The 22,353-nt window shown below is 43.6% G+C and overlaps 1 long non-coding RNA gene across 3 annotated transcripts in view; it reads right to left on the bottom strand.

Moving 5' to 3' along the window:
• Positions 1-22,353, bottom strand: part of LOC142836063 (uncharacterized) — a 67,875-nt gene that overhangs the window by 5,746 nt on the left and 39,776 nt on the right. For 2 of the 3 annotated variants that reach the window (XR_012907989.1, XR_012907990.1), the window contains exons 4-5: positions 5,099-5,197; positions 893-1,373 (exon numbers count right to left, since the gene is read on the bottom strand). This is a non-coding gene — a long non-coding RNA (uncharacterized LOC142836063). Of the gene's footprint in view, positions 1-892; positions 1,374-5,098; positions 5,198-22,353 lie in introns of those variants that run through there. The other variant, XR_012907991.1, reaches the window with a different exon arrangement.

The raw sequence follows: 22,353 nt of genomic DNA, 5'->3' as shown, positions 1-22,353 counted from the left end.
CTGGGAAGCAAATGTAATAGGGGTATATGACTTGAAATGCCCAAAGAATTAATACAAATATTATGCTGGAAAAATGTTCCGTCTTCCCTGATGAGCCTAACTTGTGTCAAACTGACAACTACCAGAACACTGCTTTTGCAGAGGACTGAAGTCTGAGGCCCATCACCAATATGTTTGGCTCACAGCCATCTCAAACCTGAGTTTCAGGGAAATCCCAGACCTGTGGCCTCTACAGACATCTGCACACATATACACAAATAATTAAAAGTATTAAAATATTTTTTAAAAATCGTCTATTAAAATATTAAAGGTCCCATTCAGAGTCACTGCTTAAACATCCTTGGCTGTTCTTCTCCTGTTGGCTAGGGCCTTTGTGGAGGACTGTACAGGGTCCCTCACTGTCCTCAGCTGAGACTTTTGAGGGTGAGAAGGGAGTTAGGTACTAACCAGATCCGGAGGTGGTTGGACAGGGTTCCAAGCCGTGGAGCGACACATGCAGAGAAACAAAGAACACGTTTTCTTCACATGTCTTTGCCACTTTAGGACGGGGCCCAATTCCTACTTACCACTGTAAAACAAAACCAAACTGGGTGTGGTGGCAGACACTTGAGGAGTGGAGGCAGGAGGATCCCAAGTTCAGGGCTAGCATGAGCTACCAGAGATCCTATCTCAACACAAAACATGCAAGCAGGCAAAAATAATAGCGAAAGAAACCCACATCATCATCATTATCACCATCATCATCATCATCATCATGCCCTGAACAGTATTCTAGTCAGTAGCAATAGCTGGCAATGTGCCTCTTTTGGAGGGTTTAATTTCTCTTATGTGACCTATCAAGAAGATTAATGCAGGTGTTTCAGTGGTTTTTGCTATGGTTATTACCTAATCACAATGCCTGGGACTTGAGACCTTAAGCAGGAAGTCACATGTCATACTTAGTTGGATATAGTTTATTTAGTAAATTGTTTATGATTTGATTTTGTTGTTGTTGTTGTTGTTTTTGCTTTTTTGAGACAGGGTTTCAATATGTAGTCTTGGTTGTCCTGGAACTCACTCTGTAGACCAGACTGGCCTCAAACTCATGGAGCTCCGCCTGCCCCTGCCTCCCGACTACTGGGTTTAAAGGTATGTGCCACCACTGCTAGGCTGGGTATGATTTTTCTATTATCTTTATCAAATTATTTTAAAGGTGTCCCTGTCATCCTTTTCAAATTCATCAATTAGGACTATTAGTGTAGTAGTGTTTGACTCTGACCTACCTGATATTTCTTTGTCCAAGAGGCTGTCCCAATGTCTCAGCAGTTCCAGTCTGGTGCTGAAGGCCATAGGGATTCCTGGAGAGCTGCTGGTCTTCAGTCTACACTGGAATCCTGAAGAAGTGGGATTGAATAATAGGGAAGGTACCCCTCAGCAAGAGGATAGGTGAATGTCCCAGCAAGAGTGAGGGCAAGCAAGCAAAAAGCAAAGTGTCCTTCCCGTGCCCTTTTATTTGGGATGCACCAGAAGGTGTCACCACATTAAGAGTGGGTCATCTAGCTTTAAGTAATCTCATCAAGAAATCCCCTACAGGAACGCCCAGGTCATCGAGTTGACAACCAAGGTTAGCTGTCACAGGCATTGAGTAGAATTTCCTGGTTTCTGCCTGTGAGCACAGAGAAGGGAACTGAAAGATGGGAGGGGGAAGGGGTGGAGAAATCAGAACGCGGACAAGTCAAAAAAGCTTCTCCTTTTAAAAAAGAGATACACAGGAAGTCTATTTCTTATTACAAAGCAAGTTAGTAACTGATGTAGGAAATAATCCAGTTGACTGAGTTTTGACACTAGTTCTTTCAGTAGATAGTACTAATATTTAAAAAAGCAGTGATTGCCAGGAAGTGGTGGCACACACCTTTAATCCCAGCACTCTGGAGGCAGAGGCAGGAACATCTCTATGAGTCAGAGGCCAGCGTGGTCTACTGTAGTTGGAATTTTCTTCAGGCTACCAACCAGTTCCCAAAAAGACATGGAGACTTATTATTAGTTATGAATGCTCGGCCTTAGCTTAGGCTTGTTCCACTAGCTCTTTTAACTTAATTTAGCCTGTTTTTGTTCATCTGTGATTTGCCTCTGGGGCTTTTTGCCTTTCTTTCATTCTGTATCCGACTTTCCTGCCTCCTTCATGTCTGTCTGACTGGCCCCTGGCGCCTCTTTCCTTTCTTAAGCGGAACCTAAATAAATTCCTCTTCTTACTTACTCTCCCTGCCCGGAAGTCCAGCCTATACCTCCTCTCTCCTTATTGACTATTCAGCTTTTTATTAGACCAATCAGGCGCCGTAGGCAGGCAAGGTAAAACAGCAATACACCTTTACATAATTAAACAAATTCAATACACCCTTTACATCATTAAACAGATATTCTGCAACAGTCTACAGAGTGAATTCCAGGACAGCCAAGGCTATGCGGTGAAGCTTTGTCTCAAATAAACCAGAGAAGAAGAGGAGGAGGAGCAATGGTTGAGTCCTTATGGCTTCTATCAGGCTTTCAGGGACATGGGTTGCTCTGGAGGGCTAGTCCAACCCTACTGAAGGCAATTGAGAAACATGACACAATATGGTAACAGTATCAAGAACAAGACCTGGATCTCTTGGATTTATTGCCTTGATTACTGAGACAGTCTTGTATGTATCCCAGGCTGGCCTCAGACTCATGTCACTCTTCCTGCTCCACAGTCCAATGCACCCAGCAGGCTTTGACTGTGGAAGCATTTGGTGCCATTTCATCCGGGTTCTCACAGAAATCAGACTCCAGGACAGATGTCTGTGTTCAGGAAATATCTTCTAAAGCTTCTGTGGTCAATATTTACTGGAGCATGAGGCCTGTGGGCTGGGGAGAGTGGGAAATGAAACCAGGACAGTTGCAATAAAGGTCAAGTGGCCCCACAGGGTGTTCCAGAGATGGGAGGAGTTAGCCTACTTCAAGTGGGGAACTTCAGGCCTCAATTACCCTGCAGTCTTTATCAAGTCATTGGAGAGAGCCTGCTTTCAGGCTGGCACCACCAGGCTGAGGAAGGCAGCTGCTGGGTGAGGACAATTCTGGTCCGAGTGAGCTAGAGGTTGTGAAGCCAGCACTCCCAGCAGCTGGAGAAGTGAGTGCCAGTTCTGAAGATTTTATTCCACAGCCTCCGCTACAGTTTTCAGCATAGCTTGGCAATGATATTTTCATAGAACATTTGAATTCTCCTTCTAATTAACATGATCCTTGTTGACAGATACTCAGTTCTCCTGCAGCTCACAAAAAGTACAGGGATAACTATATAACTCAGTGGTATTTTCCGAGGTCCTGGGTTAGAGCCCTAGCATGCTCCTCACATGTGTATGATGCAGTATATACCAATACCTTATCAAGAGATACATAATATTTATAACTATTAATGGTGATTTAAAAAGAGCAACTTGTGGGACTGGAAAGATGGATCAACAGCGAAGCACACTGGCTGCTCTTCCAGAGGAGCCCGGTTTGAGCTCAGTATCCACATGATCACTCACAACCCAATATAACTCCAGTTCCCAGGGATCTGACACCGTTTGTGGCATCCGTAGGCACCAGGCACTCACATGGTGCACAGATATACATAAAGGCAAAGCATTCAAGCACATGAAAAAATAAAAACATTAAAAAGAAGAACCTCTCTGACATGTCCTCTCTTCTTAGCTAAGGCTATAATTTGAAATTAGAAATATTATTTGTGAGGTTAAGTACAGCATAATCTTTTTTATATATGTATATTATATGTACACGTACATACATGCATACAGTGGTTGGAGTTAGAAGCAGTTGTGAACACCCAACATGGCTGGTAGAAGTGAACCTGGGTCCTCTGGAAGAGCAGTGAGTGCTCTTAATCACTAAGTCATCTCCCATCCCCTGTATCATAATCTTAACATTAAGAACTATGTTTGCTTTTTTTATTTATCACTGGATATGAAGAGGTTAGAACCCAACAAGTTATGTAAATATAAAAGAACCATAAAAAAGTTCGTGTTGTCTTCACTTATTGAATAGGAATCTGAGAGGGAAACCCCGGCTAATTCAGTGTGATGGCCTTCATCGTGTTACCCAGGGACACAGAGCAAGGAAATCAATATCCTAAGCGTACACTTCAGAGAAAATGGTCATTATTCAAAACATCCCTAAATATCTTTTCCTTTAAGAAATTGATTAAAGAAACCTCTAAATCTGAAGCAGTATGAAGACTTGGTATCAGAAAGATGACAAAATTTGACAAGTCATGGTACCTTTGAAAAATGCTACTTGGGAGGCTAGAGAGATGACTCAGTGGTTAAGAGCACTGGCTGTTCTTCTGGGTTCAATTTCCAGCACCCACACGGCAGCTCATAACGACCTGTAACTCAAGTTTCAAGGAATCTGACACCTTCGCGCAAAAAATAAATGCCCATTAAATAAAAATAAATAGCTTAAGAAAATGTGATTTTGGAGTTGAAGAGATGGCTCACTGATGAAATGATTGCCTCCAAGCATGAAGACCTGCATTTTGTCCTTAGGGCCCACGTTGTAAAATGTCAGGTATGGTGGTGCATGCTTGTGATACCATTGTAGGAGAAGCATAGATAGGTGAATCCCTGGGCACATTGGCTAACTAGCCTAGCCCACTTGGTGAACTACAGTTGAGAGACTGTTTCAAAACACAGAGGGAATACTACTGAGGAACAACACCTGAGGTTGTCCTCTGCCTTCCATGTTCACATGCATACGTGAGTGCACACACGTGTAGGAGCTCACATGCATGCACACACAAATAATTTTGACTTCTGTCGAATAGCTCAGTTATTCTTATTTCATCTAGAAGATCACTAGTTGTATAACCATATTTAGTATACTTATATTACTGTGTGCTCAAAGTAGTTAAATCTAAGGAAAAGATGTTCTCCAGTTTGTGGGTTTCTTTTTGTTTTGTTTTGTTTTTTTGTAATACTGGAGATCAAGTCCAGTACTTCATTCATGATAAGTGTCTTAGTTAGGATTTCTATTGCTGTGAAGAAACACCATAACCATGGCAACTCTTATAAAGGAAAACATTTAATTGGGGCTAACTTACAGTTTCAGAGGTTTAGTTAATCATCATCATGGCTGGAAGCAAGGCAGCATGAAGGCAGACATGGTGCTAAAGAGGTAGTTGAGAGTCCTACATCTTGATCTGCAGGAAAATAGGAAGTAAACTGTGTATCACACTGGACGTAGCTTGAGCATAGAAGACCTCAAAACCTGCCTCCCCAGTGACATATTTCCAACTAGGCCATACCTCCTAATAGTGCCATTTCTTGTGGACCAAGCAGTCAAATACACGAACATATGGGAGCCATTCCTATTCAAACCACCACACTAGATTAGTGTTCTACCATTACCCACCTCCGTATTCCAATCCCCAAATCCTAACAAGGGCTTCAAACAAGAAGCCACCTTCAGCAACAGTGCTAACAGCGGAAGAGCCCACACATTGTACTTGACAATTGAAAACTGTAATGAAAGACTTGTTGGGTCACGAAAGCATGGTCTGGCAGGCCTGACTGCAGCTGTTAATACTTCAGGGTACTCAAAAATGGCAGATGTGCCAAGGCCCAGCTGTGCCACATCAGAGGCCAGGACATGGCGTCTCAGCTATGGGTCTGAAAAAGTGGGAGGAAACCTCTCCCTGGGAAGCAGCCATGACTTTCTAGGGCGTGTGAGTGAAATAAGGGCCTAGCCCATCGATTCTGTGCTTTCTCAAGTGTCAAACAAACTTCAGGATGAAGTGTGGCCAAGTTCTGCTTTAGAAGGACACCATATAGCAAAGTAACACTTATTTTGAAGTAGTCATTCAGAGCTCAAGACAAAACGTCATGGAATTTTGTCATTTTTGGATTTTGTGGAATCATTTATGATGTAAATAGGAGGGGGGTCATCCCAAACACCGTTGAAGGGTTGAGTCTGAGAGGGCATGGTGCTCTTGGCAGGGGAGGTCTGTGCTGGGGCGCCACAGCCTGTGTGTCCTAGGAATGCTGGGATGAGACAAACCCCTCCCACGCTCTAACCTCATGATCTAGTCGTGCGCCTAATTCTCTTGTTTCTCTTTTTTTCAGTTCACACATTAATGTGTCAGTGACATCAAGCTAGGCCCCATCAATCTTCTTTTCTTTCCTTCTATTTTGTTCTCTGTGTGTGTTTCTACTGTCTCTCTGTGTGCATGTGTGTGTGTGTGTTTCTATTGTCTCTGTGTGTGCATATGGGTGTGTTTCTACTGTATCTGTCTCTGTCTCTCTGTGTATGAGGGTGTGTATGCATGTGTGTGTATAGATATGCTCACCCACGCATAGAGGCCAGAGGTCATCGTTGGATGTCTTTCCTCTATCATTCTCTAAGTTTTTGAGACAGGATCTCTCATTCAATTCAAAATGCACTGTTTTATATAGGCTGGCCGGCCAGTGCGGCCCCAAGATCCACATGTCTTCACCCCCACGCATTGGGGTTACTGACATGTCTGGCTTTTCTGTGGGTGTTGGAAGGTCAGACTCAGGTTCTCATGCATGGGCAGCAAGCATATTACCCACTGAGGCATCCTCCCAGCTCCTCCATATCTCTCCTTCGTCAGGACTCCGTAGACTAGGAAAAGGATTACTCATGATTTGTTGTATTATAGAAAAAGTCACCAAGTGATTTTCTTGTCTAGACATTCTCATGATGGATATAGAGACAGATAAGTGCATATCCAGAACAGCAAAGAGCCATTAAAAAGCTTGAGAAAGAATTTTGAAAAGTTTTACTCTGGAAATGCAATTCGAATTTTTCTTCAGTATGGAGAATTTTATCCCAGGGCCTCATACATGCTAAGCAGTCATACTGTTATTGAGCCACATCTCCAGCCCTGAAAACAAATCTTCACTCCAATATATACTTCCCACCTTGGCCACATCGATACTAATAACAATATGCCCCACGTTTATTAACTTGTAATTTTATAAAGACCACAGGGCGGTTTTATTAACAGTAAAGTTGACTCTCGAATTAGACATGGATGAAGAAATTCACAGTTTGTTTTGTGTTGTTTCTCTTTAAAGAAATGAAAAGGTTTTAATATCATTCTCCAGATCTTTCTAGTGAAGTTTCTGCACCCCAATCCATGTCAGAAAGGGTTCTCCATTCGCAAGGAAGGTGTCTCCAATGAATAAATGAATACAGAAGTGTTTGGTTTACTGCTTATTTTAATATGATAAAAGGCCCAGCATTGTCTTCTTTACTAATAAAAATAAAAAGAATCCAAGACTTTAAACTACTATCGTCCAGTTTTGACCATTTCCTATTCTTCACTGCTCAGTGTGGCCGCTCTGTAGGCGGTGGAATGGAGCCCACAAATGAGGCACACTGAAGTCTCCTGCAACAGCCAACTTTACACAGCGCATCAGACAGTTTATACTCTGAGGGTTAAGAGGGGACACCTGTGTAAAGGGCACAGCCTCAAGGACAAGCTGCAGGTGGTGAGCAAGTCACATGAGGCAAAAACTTGTTTTTCCATAGAGGCACATAAGCAAATACCAAAAGCCAATTGTAATGAAGGAGCTGAAGTAAACTCACTTCTGTCCACTTTCCTGGGAGGAGCACAAAAACAATTCCAAGAACAGTTCCACGGTGTGAAGAAACTGAGGTCACAAGCCTCTTGTTTTGTTTTGGGGGCTTTCTCACAAGAAATCAGAATTCTCCTTACATGACTCCGTTCTTGGACCATTTTTCTGACACTTAGCTGAACAGTAATATCATAATGATTCATGTCATGTTGAAAATAACCAAATGCTTAAAATTTTAAAAATAGGTGGTCGGGGTGGCGCAAGCCTTTAATCCCAGTACTCTGGAGGCAGAGGCAGGCAGATCTCTGAGTTCAAGGTCAACCTGGCCTACAGAGTCAGTTCCAGAACAGCCAGGACTATTACACAGAGAAACCATGTCTCAAAAACCAAAAAACAAATTTAAAAAACATTTTCCATTCTACTCCCACAGGTTTACATAGCTCTCCCACAGACTAAATTGATGAGGAAGCCAGGCCGACTCTATGCGCCAATTGTCATTTAGTCTTTTGGATTTGTATAATCGAAAATTTAAAATCTATTTCAAAATATAAGTCTTTCAGCTTTTTGCTTTTTAAAATGTACATTTTTCCCCCTCTCAATCACTTTCCTGAAATCTCATTTCTAGGATAATGAACCTGTGTGTACTAAAAGTATCTGTCTACCCACTGATGCAATTGGCATTAAGATATGGGGGTAGCCAATCACTCTTGGATTGGATTTGAGGTCTTCTCTATAGAACAGAATTCATGCCTGATACTATAAACCTTGTGGAAGGTCCGGAGGTCAAAGACCCTAGAGGGAAACTGCTATGTAGGCCCATATTTTTACACTGAATGGCGGCCAGACTTCCAGGCCGCAGTGTGCACCTGCCACACAGGATGTGGTCACCTCCCTAACAAAAGGTCAGGATAAACTAATGCTGTTCTGCTCCTTCTTTGTAATTTGGAGGATGCCTGGGATAGAGATGTTAGTTTGGCCTACAGGACAGAGCTGGCATACAGATCAGGAAGATAGGGAGATGTAACAGAGCAGGCATAGAAAGATGTGAACATGACTAAAGTTATTCACCTGGTTACCTAGGAAACAGAAATGCTAATGAATTTACCCTCAGTTTACATTTTGGTATAAAGGCTGTTTGGAAAATCAACGCGAGAAATTTTCAGGATGTGAACTCAGGATTTCATGAGGGATTACTGAAAAATTCCTTCCTGATAAAGGCATGTGAGTTGTCTCAATTATTCCCACACCTCCCCTCGGGTCCGGAAAAATAATGTATGGTCCGGGTTAGCACCGAAGCATGACACTGCTACTGTTGTCCTGCTAAATGACTTGTTGTCAAGTGCCCTTGGAATATTTCTGTTTATGCACCTAGATTAGCTGCTGCACTCAGCCTTGGCTAAAGAACTGCAGTGGTCGGCATTTACCCTGAAGACTAATCACAACTGGTCAAAGCGATGAGAATACTTGACTATTGAGTGCTCAGCCATAAATGGGATCTCATCATTATCATAAGAAAAAAAAGGATTTCAACGTACAACCTACAATGCCTAAAAGGAAAGTAAGTTTTATATGGGAGAGGAAGATTGAAGTAACAGGCACTACTCAGAAGAACCAGGTGCCTTGGCACTGAGTGATAAACTACAAGAACACACGCACACACGCACATGAACATACACACCAATATACACAATTTGCTTTTATTAATTCATTACTTTACTGTGCCTGTTTTTATGTATGTGGACATGCAAGTTCAACTGGGTATGTGTGGAGGTCGGAAGAAATCTTTGGGAGTCAGTTCTCTGCTTACATCATGTGGAATCTAAGGGTCACACCTATCTCATTGGGCTTGGAAGCAGGGACCTTTACTGGCCAGGCCATCTTACTGTCCCTAAATATTTTTTTATCATGTTTTCGTGCTGGTAACTGAACCTGGGCCTCACACCACAGTCCTGTGCAATAAAGCATCGTGTCACAGATGTCAGCAAACACTCTGCCTCTGCACGCCCTGTACCCCTGTCAGGAATTTCAAACGTTTAAGTAAATGAATGAATGTTTTTGATTTGGGGTCAGAACATTATGCCTCTGTATATCTCGCTTGAGCACAAAACAAGGATGCCAACCAGAGGGTTTTTAATTAGCCCTTATTACGGTTGGTTTCAATGTCATTAAAACCTCGGCTCTATTCCTTGAGAACCCTAACTAATATAGCTCTCACCTGGGAAATTTAGTTTTCGAGAATTCATCTCAGAGATAGAGTGGTTAGTTTTGATTATTGTTGCTGTTGGTTTAGTTTTGTTTTGAGTTTTAGAGGGTTTTCTTATAGACGCATAGATAGAGATTTAAGAGAGGAAGCCATAATACTTGAGTTAGGCATAGCTGTCATCTACATGTTGAACAAGCAACTGCCTGGTAAAAATGGTGAGAGACTTCACAGAAAGAGTAAGGAATCTCAGGTCACCAGAAAAAGAACACTTAAGCTCTGGCCAGCATCCACTAGAAAGAAGAGACCCAGCAGACTCAACAGAATGCATGATGACTCTTAGGAACTGAGGATGTGGGAATTCTGGGAAGGGAAAGTACAGTGTCTCATTAAAAGGCTAAGTATTCCTCCCATCTCTTTAGCATTGGCTTAAGGTGAACCCACTTTACAGAGTCAGATGACTGACTGACCAGCCCAACATAATTAATTCTTAAGGCAGGAGACAGTGGCATGTCTCAGTCCAGAGGTAGATTCCAGTCTTTTGGGTGAGAGGCTATAGCTTTCCCTTGGTGAGTCTTCAATGCTACTACAGCATTGTCCCTTCTGAAGAGATAGTCCTAAAGTCCTTAAGGACCCTGTTGCAGGCTATTTCTTTACACTTCGTGAAGATGTGTTTATGCTTTGTCTCACTTGCCTAAGGCACCTGATAGGTTTAATAAAAAGCTGAACAGCCAATAGCTAGGCAGGAGAGGTTAGGTGGGACTTCCAGGCAGAGAGAGGAACTCAGGAGATGAATCTAAGTGTGCAGATTTCACCAGTGAGACTCGGGACAAGTCTGATGCATAGTACTGAGGAGAGGTAAAGAGCCAGGTGGCAAAATGTAGATTAATAAAAATTGGCTAATTTAAGTTGTAAGAGCTGGTTGGAAACAAGCCCAAGCTAAGGCCAAGTTTTCATAATTAATACGAAATCTCATTGTCATCATTTGGGAGCCAGCGGTCCAAAGAAAGTCCGATGATAGAAAGACCCACTATAAGAACCAGACCAGGGATATGAGCCCCAACTCTTCTGGTATTTCTGTCTTCCAGCCATTCATGGTTAGATTTATGTGTCAATAGGTTAGGCCATGAGATGCCAGGCATTCGGTCAAGCATTATTCTGGGTGTGTCTGTGAAGGTGCTTGACAGAGCAGTGTTCTCAACCTTCCTAACACTGTGACCCTTTAATACAATTTCTCATGTTATGATGACCCCCAAGCATAAAATTATTTTCATTGCTACTGTAATTTTACTTCTGTTATGAATCATAATGTAAAAATCTGTGCTTTCTAATGGGCTTAGGCAACCCTGTGAAGGGGTTGTTGGAGCCCCACAGGCTGAGAACTGCTAGATTAGATAAAGCAGATTGTCTTCCCTATTGCCGGTAGCTCCATCACATTAATTAAAGACCTCAGCAAAATAAAAAGACCAAGTGAAAATTTATTCTGCCTGATTGGTTGGTCAGTGGCATTGATCTTATCCTGCCTTTAGACTCAAATTGAAAAATCAGCTTTTCCTGCATCTCTTATCAGCTGGTTTCTTGATTAAATTAACACCACTGGCTCTTAAGATTCACAGCCCTGTGTGACTGGCGCAATGGCTTAAGGGTTAAGAGCACTGACTATTCTTCCAGAGGACCTGGATTCAATTCTAATCACCAACACGGTGCCTCACAACCATCTGTAACTCTAGGTTCAGGGGATCTGATGCCCTCTCTGATGGGTGGGTACCAGCACAGTCATACACATAGGCAATACTCCGACATATACACAAAGATTCACAAGTCTCAAAAGCTATAGATAAGATATGGGGGTGCGCTTCAGAGGAAGAGTACTTGCCTAGTATGTGTGCAGCCTTGAGCTTGATTCCCAGCACTAACAAAGGAGAAAAATCCCTAGGCAAAAGTCCTTCTAAATTGAATACTGACAAACATGAGAAGGCTATTACATCATGAACAGTGATCAGTGTAATTTACCACACTACAATGCATTTTGTCATGATGAAATAAAAAATTAAATGGAAGATGGAGTGGAGAGAAGGCTTACTAGTGTTTACAACACAGACTGTTCTTCCAGAGGATCTGAATTTGAATTCTAGCATGTTTGGTGGCTCACAAATGTGTGTAACTCCAGCTCCGGGTGATCCAATGACCTCTTCTGAACTTGTTGGAAACCTGACATCCTCTCCACACACACATGCACATACATGTGTGCATGTGTGTGTGCAAGAGAGAGAGAGAGAGAGAGAGAGAGAAAGCACAAGCACACACACATACAAACAATTCTAAAAATAAAATATATCTTTCTAAATGTAATGGAAAGTGACTTTGCTGATTTAATAAAAGACAGCCACAAAACAAACACAAACGAAGATATCAAAGCTAAAGCTATCCTTAATGTTGAAATACTGAAAGTTTTCTCCTGAATTCTGGGCATATAGCAAGCTTTCCCTGGTGTCAGCATTTCTGTTCAACCTTGCCCTAGAGATCCTTGAAGGACATTAGAGGGAGAGAGAGAAAGGACAAGAAGATATAAAAATTTGAATGAAGGAATAAAATTGACTTTATTCATAGTTAAAGCTATTGTGTTCATAAAAAATCCTGAAGGACCAAGAAGAAGATTCTTGTACGGGGTGATTCCCGAGATATAATGTTAATATACAGGGTCAATTGGATTTTATACAATGAAATGAGCCATATAATCAACAATGAAGACATAGACAATGGATTTAAGATTGTATATAATAATACAAGGCATGAAATATTCATGGGATTTAAACATGTGCAAAGCTTGCAGACTGAAAAATACAAAACACTGCTGAGAGATTTTAAAAGTCTGAATAAATAGTATGATAGTCCATGTTTCAGGGTAAAATTGGTCCAAAATGGATTCTCAAAAGGCAAAAATAGCAAACATGATTTAAAAAAAAATTTGGACAATGTACCAGTCTTAAGACTTACCATAAAGCCAGAGAAGAGTGATTAATTACATTGAAATACTGAACTGAATAACACATTGAAATAACACTAAACATGCAGACTCCCAATGTTTTCAACAAAGCGGGCAATCCCTGAGATGCTAAAGTCAGGTGCAGTGAGCTCATTTCCCAAGGTGCCTGGAGCCAGCTCGGGTCCAGATAGAAATGAGCAGAAAACTCTAGCCCCTTGAAATGCCTGCTGGTCGAGCTGTTTTCCTCCATTAAGCTAAGCTGCCCTCCTCACTCAGACTGCACAGATTTAGAGAAGAAAATTACTAACAGCCAAGCTTGCCTGCAAGGTCGTGTGTCTGATACGTTTAAAAATAAACAGGATGTAAAATGTAGAGATGAACCCACACACAGTTTTGTTGAGAAAAGAAAGACAAGAGGAATGTAAAGATAAGATCTAGGTGACGTCTGAGACTTCACCTTCCCGATGACTCAGTAAAGGGGAAGGGAGGACAGCTCAGGCAGGAAGCTTTATAAACTGTTCCTGGTGATATGTCAGTGGGCCTGCAATTCTTTTTTTTTTTTTTTTTTTATTTCCGATACAGGGTTTCTCTGTAGCTTTTTGGTTCCTGTCCTGGAACTAGCTCTTGTAGACCAGGCTGGCCTCGAACTCACAGAGATCCGCCTGCCTCTGCCTCCGGAGTGATGGGATTAAAGGCGTGCACCACCACTGCCCGGGTGAGCCTGCAATTCTAGGCTGCCCCCTGCTTCGTGGTAGCGGCTCCACATCTCCAGGATCTCACATCTTTTTTTTTTTTTTTTTTTGTTTTTTCGAGACAGGGTTTCTCTGTAGCTTTGGTGCCTGTCCTGGAACTAGCTCTTGTAGACCAGGCTGGCCTCGAACTCTCAGAGATCCGCCTGCCTCTACCTCCCAAGTGCTGGGATTAAAGGCGTGCGCCACCACCGCCCGGCTAGGATCTCACATCTTAGTATGAAGTGAGGGTCATTGTTTCTCACTCCGGCAAGAGCAGGGTGAATGGCTCCAGACCCAGTGACAAGCTGATCTTTAAGGTCCCTAAATGCCCTCAGAGACTAGAAGAGGGTGTCTGGTCCCCTGGGACTAGAATTACAGACAGTGTTCTCCCATGTGGGTGGATGATGGAAATTGAACCCTGGTCTTCTGGAACAGTACACAGTGTTTTGTTTTGTTTTTTAAACAATCTTTTCTCACTTTACATACCAATTCCAGTTCTGTCTCCCTCCCCTCCTCCAGCTTCCCCCACCCTTTACCAACCACAGCCCCCATCCATACTCCTCAGAGAGGGTAAGGCTTCCCATGGGGAATCAACAAAGTCTTGTACATCACTTTGAGGCAGGCCTAAGACCCTCCCCACCATATCTAGGCTGAGCAAGATATCCCTCTATAGAGAATGGCTTCCAAAAAGTCAGTTCAAGCACGAGGGTTAAATCCTGGTCCCATTGCCAGTGGCCTCACAGACTTCCCAAGCCTCACAACTGTCACCCCTACTCAGAGAGCTTAGTTTGAGCCTATGCAGGTCCCCCCACCTCTTTCTGTCAGTTCAGAATCAGTGATCTACCACTAACTCAGGCCAGCTGGCAGACCGTGTTCTTAACTGCTAAGCCAACTCTCCAGCACTACCCTCTTGCCAGCACAAAGTCTTACTTACCCTTAAAATACTAATTTAACACATAATTGTACACATGTACGCGCTGCAGTGTGATAATTTGATACATATAAACAATGCAAAAGGATCACTCTGGAAAGCTGGCATTCTAACCCCTGAAATATCTATCATTTTATATAGTTGGGGAAACCTTCTAATCCTTACTTTTTAATTGCTTACAAAATGACTCATGAACTATGACAAACTGTTGTCACCCTACTGTGAGATGGGTACTTGAACTTGGTCTTCTTCCCTACTTGTTTCTTGAGATCTGTCCGCAAACTTCTGTCTATCTTCCCTGGAGTATACCCTTCTGCTGTGGTTTGAAAGTGAACTGCTCCCAACAGGCAGGCTCATATATTTGAACCCAGTCCCTAAGTAGTGGTGCTTTCTGGGGAGGTTATGGAACCTTCTGGTAATAGGTCCTAGCTGGGCCAGGGGATCTAGGAATGCAGCTTGAGGCTTACAGGCTAGCTCTGCTTCTTCCTGGAGGCTGAGTGCTCTGACTCCTGACCCGCAGAGATACAAGAGGTCATACCACAAGATTTCACCATCAGGTAGGAGCCCCAGCTGTCATGCCTTCTGACCTTGATGAACTGTATTCCAAGAGCGACCCTTCCTACTCTTTGCCCTTAAGTTGTTATTTTTGTCGTGTTGATGAGAAAAGAAACCTCCTTGGTATCCAATGGCTACTATCGTGCCCTCTTTTGGTGTCTACAGATGAGAATGTGTTGTATTTGTCTGTCTGTGCCTGACTCTTTTCGGTTAACATAACAGCCTCTACTCCCATCCATGTGATAAATAAGAGGATCCAGTCCTTTGTTACGACACAGTAATATTCCATTGACTGCAGTTTCTTCATTCTCTGCCAATGGACACCTTAGACAACTCCATTTCTGGTTAATATGAATAGTTCAACACAATTTAAAATTTTAATTACATTTATTTACTTATTGATTTGAGGTGGTACATGCTATGGTGTGTGTGTGTGCACACGTGCATGTGTGTGTGTGTGCATGCATGTGCAAATATGTGTTATGTGTAGGTAAAAGGGCAACTTTCAGGAGTTGGTTCTCTCCTCTCTTCATGTGGAGCTTGTGGGTCTAACTCAGGTTGCCAGGCTTGGCAGCGAGCACCATTGCCCACCAATTAACCTTGTCAGTGCATAGCACTAAATTTGTGGCCTCCTCTTTATCTAGACATACAGAACAATGAAGAGGGCATGCTTGTTTTCTGTTTTTACACTGAATTCCTAAAACACACCATAACTGTAGCAAAGTGCCTTTGTCAGGCAAGGCAGGAATAGCGGGGCTGGGGCTGGAGCTCACTTGATAGAGTTGCCTACCATGCATGAAACCTTGTGGTTTGATCCTCAACACAGCATAAAACAGAGGCGGTTCACATAGACCTGCAATCCTAGCACCGAGGGAGGGGAAAGCGGGAGGATTAGGAATTTAGGGTCATTATTGGCCACATAGTAAGTTCAAGGTTATAGGGCTATATGAGACCCTCCAAAAAAAAAAAGCCACAAAAACAAATTTAAAACATCGCAACCAAACTTTAAAAAAAATTATAACTTTTTAAAAATAAAGTTTAAAAATTAAAAAAAAGTAATTGTGGACACTAGAAAGATGGTTCAGTGACTAAGAGCACTGACCATTCTCCCCAAGGACCTGGGTTCAATTCCAGCACCCACAGGGCAGCTCACATCCATCTGTAACTCTAGTTCCAGGGGATCTGGCATCCTCACACAGATAAATATGCAGGCAAAACCGCAATGTACATAAAAGATAGATAAATCTTTTAAAAAATTAAAGTGTGTCTATGTGCATGTCTCTGTGTCTCTGTGTGTGTGTCTGTGTGTATGTGCGTGTGCATCTGTGTGTGTGTATATGCGTGTGTGTATGAGTCTCTGTATGTATGTATCTGTGTGTCTCCGTAAGCATGTCTCTGTGTGTGACTGTGTGTCTCTGTGTGTGTGTATATATATGAGTCTCAGTATGTGTGTGTCTGTGTGTCTGTGTGTGTGCATGTGTATCTGTGTGTGTCTTGTGTATATGTGTTTATGTGTGTCTGTATGAGTCTCTGTATGTGTGTCTGTCTATGTGTGTCTCTTTAAGTGTGTTTCTGTGTGTGTCTGTATGAGTCTCTGTATGTGTGTCTGTCTGTGTGTCTCTTTAAGTGTGTCTCTGTGTGTGTCTGTATGAGTCTCTGTATGTGTGTGTGCGTGTATATGTGTGTATGTATTTTGCTAGGGAAAACTGAAAGAGAAGTGAGCTGGTTCAGCAGGAAAGTCACAGGTCGCAAGCCTGATAGCCTGAGTTCAGTGCTGGAACCTCTGTAAAGGTGCCCTCCGGCTTCTACATGTGTGCAGTGGCATGAGCACATCCCCCCATACACACTTAGTGCATACAACACACAATAATAAATAAACTACAACATGGATAAATAGCAACACTGAAGGAAGAATTCTTTCTTTCTTTTTTTTGATTTTTCGAGACAGGGTTTCTCCGTAGCTTTTGGTTCCTGTCCTGGAACTAGCTCTTGTAGACCAGGCTGGCTTCGAACTCACAGAGATCCACCAGCCTCTGCCTCCCGAGTGCTGGGATTAAAGGCGGAATTCTTTCTTTGGAAGCAGAGGCCTGTACTCTTGATGGGAAACGCTGAGTAAAGAATGTAAGTAGCAAAAGGACGCAAAGGGAAGAGAGAAAATGGGAAAGAGAAGCCATCCACGTGAAGACTTTATCACCGTCCAAATTACGTCTGCGCTACACGTTAGTGGCTGTGAATGTTAGGTCTGCTTCTATCCCTCGTAAGGTGCTGTTCATGTACAAGGATTGCCTAGACTGGTTAAAGAGACAGACCTGGAAAAATGCATCTACAGGGCATCTCTCTAGCTTCTTCCCCAAAAGAACATGTGGCCCGGTTAGCACCATCCTGAGAGGAAAGGGTTGTGTTTGCATCTACCCTCTCCATTTCACAGACGGGGAAACAGAGGCATTACTCAGGTTTCTAAACCAGTCTCTCCTGGCTCTGGAAGCACAGCTGTCCTCGCAACATTGGATAGGGAATGAGGACTGGTAACTCCTGACCTGCTGGATTATGGTCAAGACTAAATGTGACCACACACAAGAAAGCCCTATTCGGTTCATTCTCTCTCCCTCCCCTCCCCTTCCAATTGTACCTTTGCTCATTTAGTTGAAGGGGGCACAGCATGCATGAGAGGACACTCTGCACGAGTCAGTTTTCTCTTTCCATCATATGGGTCTCAAGTGGTCTGATTAAGTGGCCGGTGCCTTCCCCACTCTACCTGCTGAACCATTATGTTGGCCCCCTATTCAGTTCTCTACGATGGATAATTATTATTGCTAGGGAAAAATGATTGTTTTAATCAGTAATATTTGCAAGGTGAGGAAGATGAGGTGAGAACACTCAAGACAAGGGAAGCAGATTCTGCAAAATTCATTGTGGGACACTGTCAGGTGTGTTCTGGAAATGTGAAGTAAGAGAGTGGTATTGGAGCCGTGGCGGCCTGTAACTCCAGCACTTGGGAGATGATTTAATGCAGCATGGTCTACACAGTGAGTTCCAGACCAGCCAAGGATGCACAGCAAGACCTTGTCTCAAAAACAAACCAACCAACAAATGAATAAATAAAGTAGTGTTGGAACTGGAGAGATGGCTCAGGAGTTAAAGAGAGCTTCCGCTCCTGCACAGGACTTGAGTTCAGTTCCCCGAATCTGTGTCAGGCAGCTCCCAAGGGCCTGTAACTCCTAGCTCCAGAGGACCTGACCTCCCAGGGCTCCCGCATTCACCTGCATGTACCCACACACAGAGACAAAGGCATAGGCACAATTGAAATGAAGGCAAGAAAGAATGAATGGAGAAGGAAATGCACCTTTGCTGGTAGTTTTGAGAGGAGGCTAGGAAGTTAGGTCAGGGCTATGGATTGTGGGTGACTCAACTTGCTTTTATGTCATAGTGAGGTAACTGTACATTTGACAAGATCTTATCAGCTGGGAGAAGAGCTCTGGTGGCTGCAGGGGATGAGTCACCGTGGGGAGAGTGGAGCTGTTGCTATGGGGTGTGGGGGACTTTCCAGGATGCTCTGATGCTCTGGCAGGGCTCAAGTGGAGACATTTTGTTGTTGTTGGTGGTGGTGGTTTTTATTTTGTTTTTTTGTTTGTTCGTTTGTTTGTTGACAGGGTCTCTCTGTATAGCCTTGGATGGCCTGGAACTCAGAGATCCGCCTCCCTCTGCCTGAGAGACCAATTTTTTTTTAAGTTACAGTATCTGGATGTGGTGGCACTAAGGCTGGGAAGGCAGGGGCAGATGAGGGTCCATTCAGCTTGCTGGCCAGCAAATCTAGTCTAATTGTGAGGCCCAGGCCAACGAGAAATCTTGTCTCAGAGACAAAATTGGGAAGAATTAAAGAACGATAGCTGAGGTTGTCTTCTGGTTTCTATGCACAAGCATGTGTGTGTGCACATGCACACACACAGACACACAGAGTTGCAGTAAACTTCCAATATCCAGCTTGTCATTATTGTCCGCTATGTTTTCCATACTCTTGGAAACATAGAAAGACGGCAAGAAGGCTGAGTAGTGGTGGTGGCGCACGCCTTTAATCCCAGCATTTAGGGGGCACAGGCAGATCTCAGTGATTTCGAGGCCAGCCTCATCTTCAGACCAAGTTACAGGACAGCCAGGGCTACATCAGAGAAGCTTTGTCTTTGGAGAATAGAAGAAGAAGGAGGAGGAGGGAGAGGAAGAGGAGGAGGAGGAGGAGTAGGAGGAGGAGGAGGAAGAGGAGGAGGAGGAGGAGGAGGAGGAGGAGGAGGAGGAGGAGGAGGAGGAGGAGGAGGAGGAGCAAGAAGCCAAGAGGACATTTGAGAATGAACAAACTCCTGGCATTAGCAGGAAGCACTGATTGGTTATGGTTGAATTTGGTAGGCTGGCTCAGAGATAAGACAGGTGATCTAAATCTTGACTTGTAGGCAGTAGAACTTGGTGGAAAGCCATGAAACAAGGCAGGCCAGTAAACCATGCCATTAATGGCCAGATACTTTTCCTTACTGACATTGCAAGTTTCCCACAAACAGGAAAGGTTTGTAGCCCCACTCTGCCCTTACTCCAGGTTTCCCACTTTGCCTTAATGCTGCTAGAACATACCTTTATCGTCATAAAAATCAGTGGGCGAGGGTAAGTTTCCTTTTAAACATCTCCACATTTCAGCTTTCCCTTCTGTTTCCTACCTATTTTAGGATCGATATTTATTACATACCTTTGGGGACTTTAGTTTGTCTTTTGAGAAAGTGTCTCAGGCAGTCAAGTCTGGCCTTGAACTTGCTCTGTAGCAAAAGCTTGGATTCCTGACCTTCCTGGTGCCACCTCCCAGATGCTGGGATTACAGGAATGTACCACTGTGCTTGACTCGTACCTTTGCTTTGAAACACCAATTCCCCTTGTGACAAATAGCATTTTAAGCTAGTAACATCATGCCTAGAGATGGTGAAAGGCCAGTTGATTCCACAAGGCTGGCCCGAAAGCCACCATCCTCCCTGCACAAAACAGGAGGAACCCTGGAGCAAGATCACAGCTCAGACTATGCTGGGTATTTGTTGTTCGCTGGCTTCTTAGCCCTCCTGGGTTCTTGGGAATACTCTGGATTCCTTGTAGGTAATTGTTTTGGCCCTCCCTGTAGCAATCTAGACAGCCTGTTAATTAATGAGGCCTGCCTTACTTTACTCCGGGCCAGTGCGTCTTGAACCAGGTAACTCAAGTGCTATCGAAGGAGGATTTATTTTGACAATGGTGTCTGAGTTTACTGATGGCTTGTCTGTACCCTGGGAAATCTGGGACTGTCCTTCCTGAACCTTGTTTCTCAGGTGACTTGTTCCACATCTTATGTAGGAGGAGGGGCCGCTTGTCCGTCCCAGCTACCCAGAAACAAAATAATCACACAGAAACTGTATTAATTAAATCACTGCTTGGCCCATTAGCTGTAGCTTCTTATTGGCTAACTCTTACATCTTAATTTAACCAATCTCCATTAATCTGTGTATCACCACGAGGTCGTGGCACGTCTATCTCCAGCAGCAGATCCATGGCGTCCCTGGGTGGGTAAGACAGTTTTGAAAAATTTCCTGAATCTGAAAATGGTCTGTCAGTTACTCTAGGCCTTAGCCAAAATTGGTTGCTTCAACATTGCAAATGAGAGGTTGGGTAATTGCCCAGGTAGCCAGTTGTCTCTGTCATTTGTTGCACATTTTGGAAGTTGCTTGGTTGCACTTTCTGCCTACTCAAGTAATATTATTTCCCTTCTCGGATCTTTGATGGGGTTGAACACTAGATAGTTGCAGTGACTTTCCTCTCATGACTTGGCCTAAGACTTAAACTCATTAGGATAGGATAATTATTGAATATATTTGTTCTTATTGTATATAATTTTGTATTAGGCTTAGAACTCTCTTCTTTAAACAAAACAGGGAGGTGCTGTAGGAAATCCTACAGCCAGTAACCCCTAAGTTACCTGCCCAATGGGGCGTGGCCTCCTATACTACTTATGCAGATGTAAAGCATGCGTCTTTTCTGGCTGCGGAGTCGGTTGCTGTTCTCTGTTCCAGCAGAGGATATTGATTTGTGGGTCTACCCCTAAATAAATAACCATCTATTATTCTCAGTTCTGAGCTAGTGTGGGATTTCTTTTAAGTGTCCTTCTTCAGCCTCACTACACTAGATGTACTTTTCTCACGGAATCCTGCTCCACTCCACTTTCTGTGCCCAAGAAACAGTTTCTAGAGACCATGTGGAAGAGGCTACTGTTTTTTCTGGCTTTCTGTTTGTTAGGATTTTTTCCTAACGCAAGCTCCCTGCCGATGCAAATTCCCAATCAAGCCAAATCCAAACAAGCCAAATTAAGAAATATCCAAGTTTAATGGGATTCCTGCACTTTTGGGTGGCAGAGGGGGAACTAGGAGGCCACGAATACAACCCCCAGGAGGAAGGAAAAGTGACTCTCTGGCATCCTGGGAGTTGGAGTCCAGGCCAATACAACTCTCAGGCCTGGGGGCTGGGGGGCTACACTCCCAACTTAACACTGTCGTGCTTGGCTTTGCCTAAGTCTTGAAAGTTAGGCCTGAGTAGAAGTCCCCTTTGTCAGTCTCTGGCAGCATTCGCCTCGGCAAAATGGTGCCCAGTGTTTTGTTGGTGAATGTGTACCATCTGGCTCTGAAAGACAGAGGACGTTCTAAGGCATAGTATTTGTCTATTACAATACCAAAGGGCACACTATGCCCAACAGGCATGATTGATGCCTGCATTCGTGACCTCACCGGATGCAGAGTGGCAAACAATGCTAACACTCACTCACCTGTGTGTTAGTGAGCTGGTTCCTGAACACTCCCCCCCCCCCCAGACAGGGCTTCTCTGTGTAACAGCCTGGAACTGTTCTGGAACTCACTCTGTAGACCAGGCTAGCCTCAAACTCACAGAAATCCACCTGCCTCTGCCTCCCGAGTGCTAGGATTACAGACATGTACTACTACCATCCAAATGGGTCTGGAATATTACTGGCTGTGTGCTTCCCACCTGACTCCTCACATGACCTATTTTCCAAGATTCCCTCTCTTTCCCTCTCTTTTTTTTTTTTTTTTTTGTTTTTCGAGACAGTTTTTTTTCTGTGGCTTTGGAGGCTGTCCTGGAACTAGCTCTTGTAGACCAGACTGGCCTCGAACTCACAGAGATCCCCCTGCCTCTGCCTCCCAAGTGCTGGGATTAAAGGCGTGTGCCACCACCACCCAGCCCAAGATTCCCTCTTTCAGAGTTCCAGAAACTTGCAGTACCCCATGGTGGTCTTCCTTACCCCTACACAAATTGTTTTGTGAATTGGCCGTTTGCAAAAAAGC

The sequence above is a fragment of the Microtus pennsylvanicus genome, chromosome 15 (genome assembly GCF_037038515.1).
Source record: "Microtus pennsylvanicus isolate mMicPen1 chromosome 15, mMicPen1.hap1, whole genome shotgun sequence".
Taxonomy (NCBI): domain Eukaryota; kingdom Metazoa; phylum Chordata; class Mammalia; order Rodentia; family Cricetidae; genus Microtus; species Microtus pennsylvanicus.
Note: the sequence above shows the minus strand (reverse complement) of the source record. Positions and strands in the feature narration are given on the sequence as shown.